Source organism: Stenella coeruleoalba (genome assembly GCF_951394435.1).
Source record: "Stenella coeruleoalba genome assembly, chromosome: 4".
NCBI lineage: Eukaryota > Metazoa > Chordata > Mammalia > Artiodactyla > Delphinidae > Stenella > Stenella coeruleoalba.
The window spans coordinates 14,105,541-14,115,788 of NC_137149.1; positions in this window are offsets into that span (position 1 = coordinate 14,105,541).

Below are 10,248 nucleotides of genomic sequence, written 5' to 3' on the forward strand. Positions count from 1 at the left end.
TGAGTCTGTTTCTGTTTCATAGGTAAGTTCATTTGTGTCATATTTTAGATTCCATTTATGTGATATCATATGCTATTATCTTTCTTTTTCTGACTTATTTCACTTGGTATGATAATCTCTAGGTCCATCCATGTAGCTGCAAATGGCATTATTTCATTCTTTTTTATGGCTGAGTAATTTTCCATTGTATATATACCACATCTTCTTTATCCATTCATCTGTTGATGGACACTTAGGTTGTTCACATCTCTTGGCTTTTGTAAGTAGTGCTGCTATGAACATTGGGGTGCATGTATTTTTTTGAATTAGAGCTTTGTCTGGATATATGCCACAGAATGGGATTTCTGGATCACATAGCAACTCTATTTTTAGTTTTTTGGGGAGCCTCCATGGTGGCTGCAGCAATTTACATTCGCACCAACAGTGTAGGAGGGTTCCCTTTTCTGCACACTCTCTGCAGCATTTATTATTTGTAGACTAGACTTTTTACTGATGGACATTCTGACCAGTATTAGGTGATACCTCATTGTTGTTTTGATTTGCATTTCTCTAATAATTAGCTATGTTGAACATTTTTTCATGTACCTATTGGCCATCTGTATGTCTTCTTTGAAGAAATGTCTAGTTAGGTCTTCTGCCCATTTTTTAAATGGATTTTGTTGTTGTTATTGAGTTGAATGAGCTGTTTGTATATTTTGGAGATTAACCCCTTGTTGTTTGCATCACTTGCAAATATTTTCTCCCAGTCTATAGGTTGTCTTTTCATTTTGTTTACTGTTTCCTTTGCTGTGCAAAAGCTTATGTTTTATTAGGTCCCGTTTGTTTATTTTTGCTTTTATTTCTATTGCCTTGGTAGACTGATCTAAGAAAACATTGGTATGGTTTATGTCAGAGAATGTTTTGCTGTGTTCTCCTGTAGGAATTTTATGGTGTTACGACTTATATTTAAGTCTTCAAACCATTTTGAGTTTATTTTTATATATGGTGTGAGGGAGTGTTCTAATTTCATTGATTTACATGAGGCTGTCCAGCTTTCCCAACACCAGTTGCTGAAGAGACTGTCTTTTCTCCATTGTATATTCTTGCCTCCTTTGTTAATTGGCAAGATTAATTGACCGTAGGTGTGTGGGTTTATTTCTGGGCTCTCTATTCTGTTTCATTGATCCATATGTCTTTTTTTCTGACAATACCATGCTGTTTTGATTACTGTAGCTAATTGTAGTATTGTCTGAAGTCTGGGAAAGGTATGCCTCTTGCTTTGTTCTTTTTCCTTAGGATTGCTTTGTCAATTCTGGTTCTTTTATGGTTCCATATAAATTTTAGGATTATTTGTTCTAGTTCTGTGAAAAATGTCATGGGTAATTTGATAGGGATGACGTTAAATTTGTATATTGCTTTGGGTAGTATGGCCATTTTAACAATATTAATTCTTCCAAGAGCATGGGATGGCTTTCCATTTGCTTAAATCATCTTCAGTTTCCTTCATCAATGTTTTATAGTTCTCAGCATATAGTTCTTTCACCTCCTTGATCAGGCTTATTCCAAAGTATTTTATTTTATTTTATTATTATTTTTTTTTGTGGTACGCGGGCCTCTCACTGTTGTGGCCTCTCCCGTTGCAGAGCACAGGCTCCAGACGCACAGGCTCAGCAGCCATGGCTCACAGGCCCAGCCGTTCTGCGGCATGTGGGATCTTCCTGGACCGGGGCCTGAACCCGTGTCCCCTGCATCGGCAGGCGACTCTCAACCACTGCGCCACCAGGGAAGCCCAGTATTTTATTTTTTGATACCATTTAAAAAGGGATTTTTTTTTTTACTTCCTCTTTCTGATATTTCATTGTTAGTGTAAAGAAATGCAACCAATTTTTGTATGTTAATCTTGTGTCCTGCTACCTCGCTGAATTCGTTTATCAGTTCTAGTAGTTTTTGTGTGGAGTCTTTAGGATTTTCTATATATTAGTATCATATCATTTGCACATAATGATAATGTTACCTCTTCTCTTCCAATTTGGATACCTTTTATTTCTTTTTCTTGTCTGATTGTTGTGGCTAGGACTTCCAATACTATGTTGAATAGAAGTGGGAAGGCCTTCAGCTTTTCACCATTGAGTGTTAGGTTGGCTGTGGGCTTTTCATAAATAGTTTTTACTATGTTGAGATATGTTCCCACTGTACCCACTTTGGTAAGAGTTTTTATCATGAATGGATGCTGAATTTTGTTAAATGCTTTTTCTGCCTCTGTTGAGATGACCATGTGGTTTTTGTCTTTTCTTTTGTTTATGTGGTGTATCATACTGATTGATTTGCATATGTTGAACCATCCTTGTGACCCTAGGATGAATCTAACTTGGTCATGATGTGTGATCTTTTTTATGTGTTGTTGGATTCAGTTTGCTAATATTTTGTTGAGGATTTTTGCATGTATATTCATCAAAGATATTGGCCTGTTATCTTCCTTTTTGGTAATGTCTTTTTCTGGTTTTGGTATTAGGGTAATGGTGGCTTCATAGAATGACTTAGTGTTCCCTCATATTCAGTCTTTTGGAAGAGTTTGAGAAGGATTGGTATAAGTTCTTCTTCGTATGTTTGGTAGAATTCCCCAGTGAAGCCATCTGGTCCTGGACTTTTGTTTGCAGGGATATATATATATTTAAATTACAATTAAGTTCAGGTTTATCCTTACTGATTTCTTCCTGCTGTATATGTTCATTTCTAAGAGAGTGTTTGAAGTCTCCAACTATGATAGTGGTTTCATCTATTTCTCCTTGCTGTTCTATCAGTTTTTGTCTCACCCAGTTTATGCTCTGTTGTTAGGTGTATACACATTAAAAATTGTTATGTCTTTTTGGAGTATTGACCCTTTTATCATTATGTAATACCTTTCTTTATCCCTGTTAACTTCTCTTACTTTGAAGTCTGCTTTGTTGCAAATTAATATAACTTCTCCTGCTTTCTTTTGACTAGTGTTAGCATGATATATTTTTCTCCATCCACTTACTTTCAATCTATGTGAGTCTTTATATTAAAGTGGGTTTCTTGTAGGTAAGTTTAGATAGTTGGGTTTTCACTCTGACAATCACTTGTCTTTGAATTGGTGCATTTAACTATTGAGCCGCAAAGTAATTATTGATATATTTGGATTAATATTTACCATATTTGTTGCTGTTTTCTATTTGTTGCCTTTGTTCTTTGTTCCTATTTTTGTCTTCTACTCTTTTTCTGCCTTTTAGTTTTAATTGATCATTTTATTTGATTTCATTTTCTCTCCTTTCTTAGCATATCAGTTATACTTTTTTTTTTAACATTTTTTAGTGTTTTCCCCAGAGTTTGCAGTGTACGTTGACAACTAATCTTAGTCCATTTTCAAATAACACTACACCATTTTGCTGTAGATTTAATATTTGTGTCCCTCCAAATTCATATGTTGAAACCTTATGGTATTTGGAGATGGCACTTTTGTGTGGTGATAATGCCATGAAGGTGGAGACCTCATGAATGGGACTAGTTCCCTTATAAAAGAGAACCCAGAGAGCTCCCTTGCCTCTTTCACCATGTGGAAGTGAGAAGACAGCCGGCTCTGAACCAGGAAGCAGTTTCTCGTCAGCCACCAAATCTTCTAAAGAACTTCTTTTAACATTTTTGCAAGGCATTTTTGTTTTCAAACTTTTTATTTTCAAATAATTTCAAACTTAGAGAAAATTTACAAACATAATAGAGAAATTTCTCTATCAGTGACTTCACTGTGTAGCCCCAGGTGTGCTGTGTACTCTGTAGGACCTGTGAGTAATAAACCTTGTTGTTTTTTTCAAAGTTTCCTGATGTTTATTGCTGAAGGCATCTTGCAATCATAATAAGAACCACAAGGGCTGATCCAGCCACAGCAGTGGTTCTGAAAGGGGAAATGTCTGTGTGTGGGACTCACTGTGGGCCTGGGTGAATGCCTCGAGGCATTTCTAGCCCATAGCATCACTATTGATATGCTGATACTGGTGCAAAACAAACATATGTTTTATATCACAGGTTACTAACAAACAACAAAGAAGCATCCAAAAACAGCCGTTTCTGCTCCTCAGGTGCAACCATCTTCAATTCATTTAACACCTTAGTTTTGTATATTTTACCTTATTACTAAATAGCATGCTTATGTTCTTTGTTGATTTTTTAGTTTTAGATTTAAATCTATTTTCTATTGTAGATGAGGAATTATGTATTTAGTTGTTTTTACTTTCATCCTTCTCTGTCCTCCCTTCATCTAATCTCATCCTCCAAATGTAGTTACCTCATAATTTTTGTTTATCACAATATTCAGTTTATATTATAATTAAGTAAATATCACTAACTTCCAGCTGAGACATAAAATCCTTTTTCCTTTATTTATGTAACTTTTGGTTTTCCCTACAGTTAAAAAGAATGAGAAACAATGCTAGTACCCTGAACAATGCAAAGAATAGTGATGTATAGCTCTGAAGAAGCTATTTTAAGAACATCTCTGCTTTAAACTTATTCAGTGATGTATGTCAATTATTTCTCAGTAAAACTGGGGAAAAATATCTAATTTCTTAGGACAATTAGTTTCCCTCTGAAGTAGCCCAAGAGATAAGAGTACTTTATTACGACAGTCTGTTGGCTATATATAGAATTTACAAATAAATGTGAGGATCGTAGGGAAGCTTCATTTTCTACCTTCTGTAGCCTATAATTTTTAAAATATTTATGTTGAACAAAATTCCCTCTCTCACTCTCTCTGTCTCTTTCTTTAACCAAGGGCTGGGTTCTCAGGGTAAATGCTCCTAGTTGAAATACATGTCCTCAAGTGGCTTACCTATGTGTCTCTGTCCATGGGTGACTTTGAAGTGTGCATGCTTTTTCAAGCAGGATCATGCTGTATTTTATGAGACTAACTTTTTTCTTTGTGGTCTGTGGCTTAGTAACTGCTCTTATTCTATAGCAAATGACGAATGAGGACAGGCAAAAATGAGTTTTCATGGCTGCTTGTCTCAGGATGTGAACAGACTGTCTCCAGCAGCTGAAAACATTTGTGTCCACACAACAGGCCACCAGGCCTGGGTACCGAATCTCCCTTACATGGCATCATTTCCCTCTAATCAGGATACATTTTACTCTTGTGGAGTGTTTGGTATAGAAAACTGGTATGGGTAAACTGACTTTCTCCACTGCTTATAATAAAATATTCCAGTTGACTTTATGAGGTGAAAACAGTTTTCATTTGGTGAGCTAATCAGTTAACAGCTACACCGAGTGTCTTTTTTGCAAAGGATATAGACACAAACAGATTCATTGGAAAAAAATGCTGTCGTTGATTAGTTATATATGCCTAGGTATATGTAGAATGTAGCATATGTGCTAACTCTTATATACCACCCTTATACAGCTCTTATTCTATTCTAAGTGCCTTACATACATTAACTAATCTTATCCTCTCAATAACTATATGCAATAGTTATTATTTTATAGATGAGGAAACTAAGGCATAGAGATGTCAAGCAACTTCACCAGGGTCACATAGCTAGTAAGTGGCCAATGCATGATTTGAATCCAGGGAGTCTAGTTTCAGAGTTTGGGTTCTGAGCCACTATGTTTCTTTGTATTTATTATCCCATTTTGTATTTATTATCCCATTTTGATCAAGACAGACTACCTGGGTCGGCCTGGTTCAGTAAAGGCCTCACATTTTTTCCTGGCCTAGAATGCAAGAAGCAGTCTTCTCCACTGTGATGCTTACTAAACATGAGCTTCATAGGTCTCTATCACCCTTCTTTCCCTCCAGGCTGATAAGAATTTAGGTTCCTTACCTCACAAAATGAGGTGACTTTTTCAAACAGAAAAGTAGCACCCAGAATGAATAGGTGCTCAGAGTGCACGATGGTGACAGTTCACCCCAGGTCATTGAAATGCATTATGTCTGAAAGTGACAGGCAAAGTTGAAGACAATGCTATAGTGTAAAATGTTTCAAGCCCGTTATTCACCCCAAGTTAGGTGACCCTTTTGTCTTTTAAGTGACCATTTATTAAGTGCTAAGTGCTTAACTGCATTATTTCATCTTATCCTCTCAACAGCCCTTGTAGGTTGTGGTTTATCTGCATTACACAGATGAAGAAACTAAGACTCAGGGAGATTAAGTAAATTTTCTTTGACTCCAAAGTCCCTTTCAATTGTATCAGAAATTTTCAACTTCTTTTGTTTTTGTTGCTGCTGAATCCTAAGTTTAATGAAAATCCCAATTGCAAAACAGACAGTGGCAGTGGGGTCCCAGAAGTTCACCTGTTAGCCTCATAACTCCCCTTTCCCAGACTCTCTAGTCCTTCACAGACCACATTTGGGAAACCACTGAATGTCCCCTGCAGTTTAACAGCTGAAAATCACATCCTGACTTGGTGTGGTTGACTGTGGTTGATGTCTCGTCTTGTAGGAAGATTTTCCAACCTGGGACACTTTGGGGACATTCCGCAGCCACTTAAATGTAGACTCCCCTTTAGACTAAACAGGAAGATACAGAAGGAAGTACACCTTCCTTGTCTACAAGGTTTTCAGACTTCTCCAGCACCAGGTGTTTTTTTCAAATTTCATTTTAATTTGTATGTAATATACTATTATTTTGAAAATATTTGTTAAACTATTACTCTCTCTTAGGTAATCAATGTTAACTTTGAAATGGTTCCTTCCATACCTTGCTATTTTTGTACAAATATATACATATTTCCTGTTACTTAAAGAAATGGGATCATTATATGTACTGCAATTTATATTTTTAAACTCCCAGTGTATCAAATTAATTACCCAAGATCACCACATATAAATTGAACTTATAATTTCCCATAGTATGGACATACCAAAAGCCTGATATTTTCATATAAGAACTTGTCACATTGGCTACTGGAAGTCTAAGGCCTTGTATTTTTGGTACCCCCTCCTTTTTATTCCTGAGAGAATTCTGAGTGGGGCTTCTGAATATTCTTGGGGCTAAGCTGCTTACAACATAAAGCTGGTGACCCCAGGAATGGGGGACTGACCTACCTTCCATGGTCTAAAGTGCAGGATACCTTCCTTTCAGGCACTTTCCAGTATCCCCTACATTGGAGGGACCCATTGTCCCCTCCATACCTATTCTTTTTTTCTTTTTTAAATTTTTGTTTAACCTATTTAAACTAAAAAAGAAAAAAAAAAAGCACCAACCCCCCCCCCCCCAGTTCATCTATTTCTCCTACCCCCACCACCTGCCTCTTGGAACCACCAGTCTGTGTTCTGTATCTATGAACTTGTTTTGTTCATTTGTTCATTTTTTGTTTAGATTCCACATATAAGAGAAATCATGTGGTATCTCTCTTTCTCTCTCTGACTTACTGACTTGTTTTACTTAGCATAATGTCCTTTTAGTCCATCATGTTATCAATTTGTGCAAGATTTTTTCTTTTTTATGGTCAAATAATATTATAGTATATATGTAAAATACCATATCTTCTTCTTCTTTTTTTTTTTTTTTTTTGCGGTACGGGAGCCTCTCACTGTTGTGGCCTCTCCCGTTGCGGAGCACAGGCTCCGGAAGCGCAGGCTCAGCGGCCATGGCTCACGGGCCCAGCTGCTCCGCGGCATGTGGGATCTTCTCGGACCGGGGCATGAACCCGTGTCCCCTGCATCGGCAGGCAGACTCTCAACCACTGCACCACCAGGGAAGCCCACCATACCTTCTTTATCTAATTATTTATCAGTGGACACTTAGGTTGTTTCCATATCTTGACTATTGTAAGTAGTACTGCAATGAAACATAGGGGTGCATGTGCATGTGTAGTTTTGACTTAGTGTTTTTTTTTATTTGGATAAATACCCAGAAATGGAACTGGTAGTTCTATTTTTAATCTTTTAAGGAAACACCATACTGTTTTCCATGGTGGTTGCACCAATTTATATTCCTGCCGTCAGTGCACATGGGTTCCCTTTTCTCTACATCCTTGCCAACACTGGCTATTTGTTGACTTTTTGATGACAGCCATTCTGACAGGTGTAAAGTGGTATCACATTGTGGTTTTGATTTGCATTTTCCTGATTAGTCATGAGGAGCATCTTTTCATGTGCCTGTTGGCCATCTGTATGTCTTCTTTGGAAAACTCTATTCAGATCTTCTACCCATTTTTCAATTGGGTTGTTTGTGTTTTTGCTGTTGAGTTGTGTGAGTTCTTTCTATATTTTGGATATTAACCCCTTACCAGATATATGATTTGAAATTATTTTATCTCATTCAGTAGGTTGCCTTTTTGTTGATGGTTTCCTTTGCTGGGCAGAAGCTTTTTAGTTTGATGTTTTGCCATGTGTTTTTCTTTTCTTGGCTTTTGCTTTTGGTGTCAGATTTAGAAAGTCATTGCTAAAACCTATGTCAAGGAGCTTACCACCTATGTTTTCTAATAGGAATTTTATGGTTTCAAGCCTCGTGTTCAAGTCTTTAATCCATTTTGAGTTAATTTTTGTGTATGATGTAAGATAGTGGTATAGTCTCATTCTTTTGCATGTGATTGCCCAGTTTTTCCACCACCATTTATTGACAGCTTGTCCTTTCCTCACTATATTTTCTTGACTACTTTATCATGAATCAGTAGATTGTATAAGTGTGGGTTTATTTCTGGGTTCTTGAGTCTGTCCCATTGATCTATGTGTCTTTTTTTTTTTTTTTTCCCCTGCACTGTGGGATCTTAGTTCCTTGACTAGGGATTGAAACCAGGCCATGGCAGTGAAAGTGCCAACTCCTAACCATCGGCCCTCCAGGGAGCTACCTATGTGTCTTTTTTAATCCCGGTGCCATACTGTTTTAATTACTATAGCTTTGCAACATAGTTTGAAATTAGGAATCATGATGCCTCCAATTTTCTTATTCTTTCTCAAGATTGCTTTGGCTATGTGGGTTCCTTTGTGGTTCCATACAAATTTTAGGATTGTTCTGTTTTTGTGAAAAATACCATTGGAATTTTGATGTTTTAACAATATTAATTCTTCCAATCCATGAGCACGGCATCTCTTTCCATTTATTAGTGTCTTCAGTTTCTTTCATTAATATCTTGTAGTTTTCAATATATAGATGTTAAATTTTGGGGTCAAATTTATTTCTAAGCATTTTATTCTTTTTGATGCAGTTGTAAGTGGGATTGTTTTCTTAATTTCTTTTTCTGATAGTTTGTTATTAGTGTATAGAAGTGCAACTGATTTTTGTGTATTGATTTTATATTCTGCAACTTTACTGAGTTCATTTATTAGTTCTAACAGTTTTTTGAGGGAACCTCTACTCTCTTCTATATATAGTATTATGTCATCTGCAGATACTGACAGTTTTATTTCTTCCTTTACAATTTGGGTGCCTTTTATTTATTTTTTTTGATTAATTGCTCTGGCTAGGACTTCATGTACTATGTTGAATAAAAGTGGCAAGACCGGGCATCCTTGTCTTGTTTGTGATCTTAGATGAAATGCTTTTAGCTTTTCACCTTTGCATATGATGTTAGCTGTGGGCCTATCATATATGGCCTTTATTATGTTGGGATATGTTCCCACTGTACCTGCTTTGTTGAGAATTTTGTCATAAATGGATGTTGAATTTTGTCAAATGTTTTTTCTGCATCAGTTGAGATGGTCATATGATAATCCTTCATTTTCTTAAAAAAGTTATGTGTATCACATTGACTCATTTGTGGATGTTGAAACATCCTTGCATCCCTGGAATAAATCCCACTTGATGGTGTATGATCCTTTTAATGTATTTTTGGATTCAGTTTGCTAATACTTTATTGTGGATTTTTGCATCTCTTTTCATCAGGGATACTGGCCTGCAATTTTCTTTTCCTTTGGCATCCTTGTCTGGTTTTGGTATCAGGGTTATGCTGACCTGTGAAATGTGTTTATAAGAGTATCCCCCTCTTTTATTTTTTAGAAGATTTAATTCTCCTTTTAATGTAAAAATTTATCAGATACTAAAAATTTTCAGATATCATAGAATGATAATGATTTCCAGTAGTCAACAAAAATTTTTAAATGTGTGGTGGAGTGAGTTTTTCTTTTTTATGGAGAAAAAAATAGCTCAAAAATTCCCAAAGTTTTTGAAAGACATTATTAAGTATACATATTCAAGAAACTCTTTAGATCCCAAGCAGGAAAAATACCATGAAAACCACACCTAGGCACATTGTGATCAAACCTATGAAAACTAGAGAAAATGAGAAAACTTTGAGTGCAGCTAGAGAAAGGCA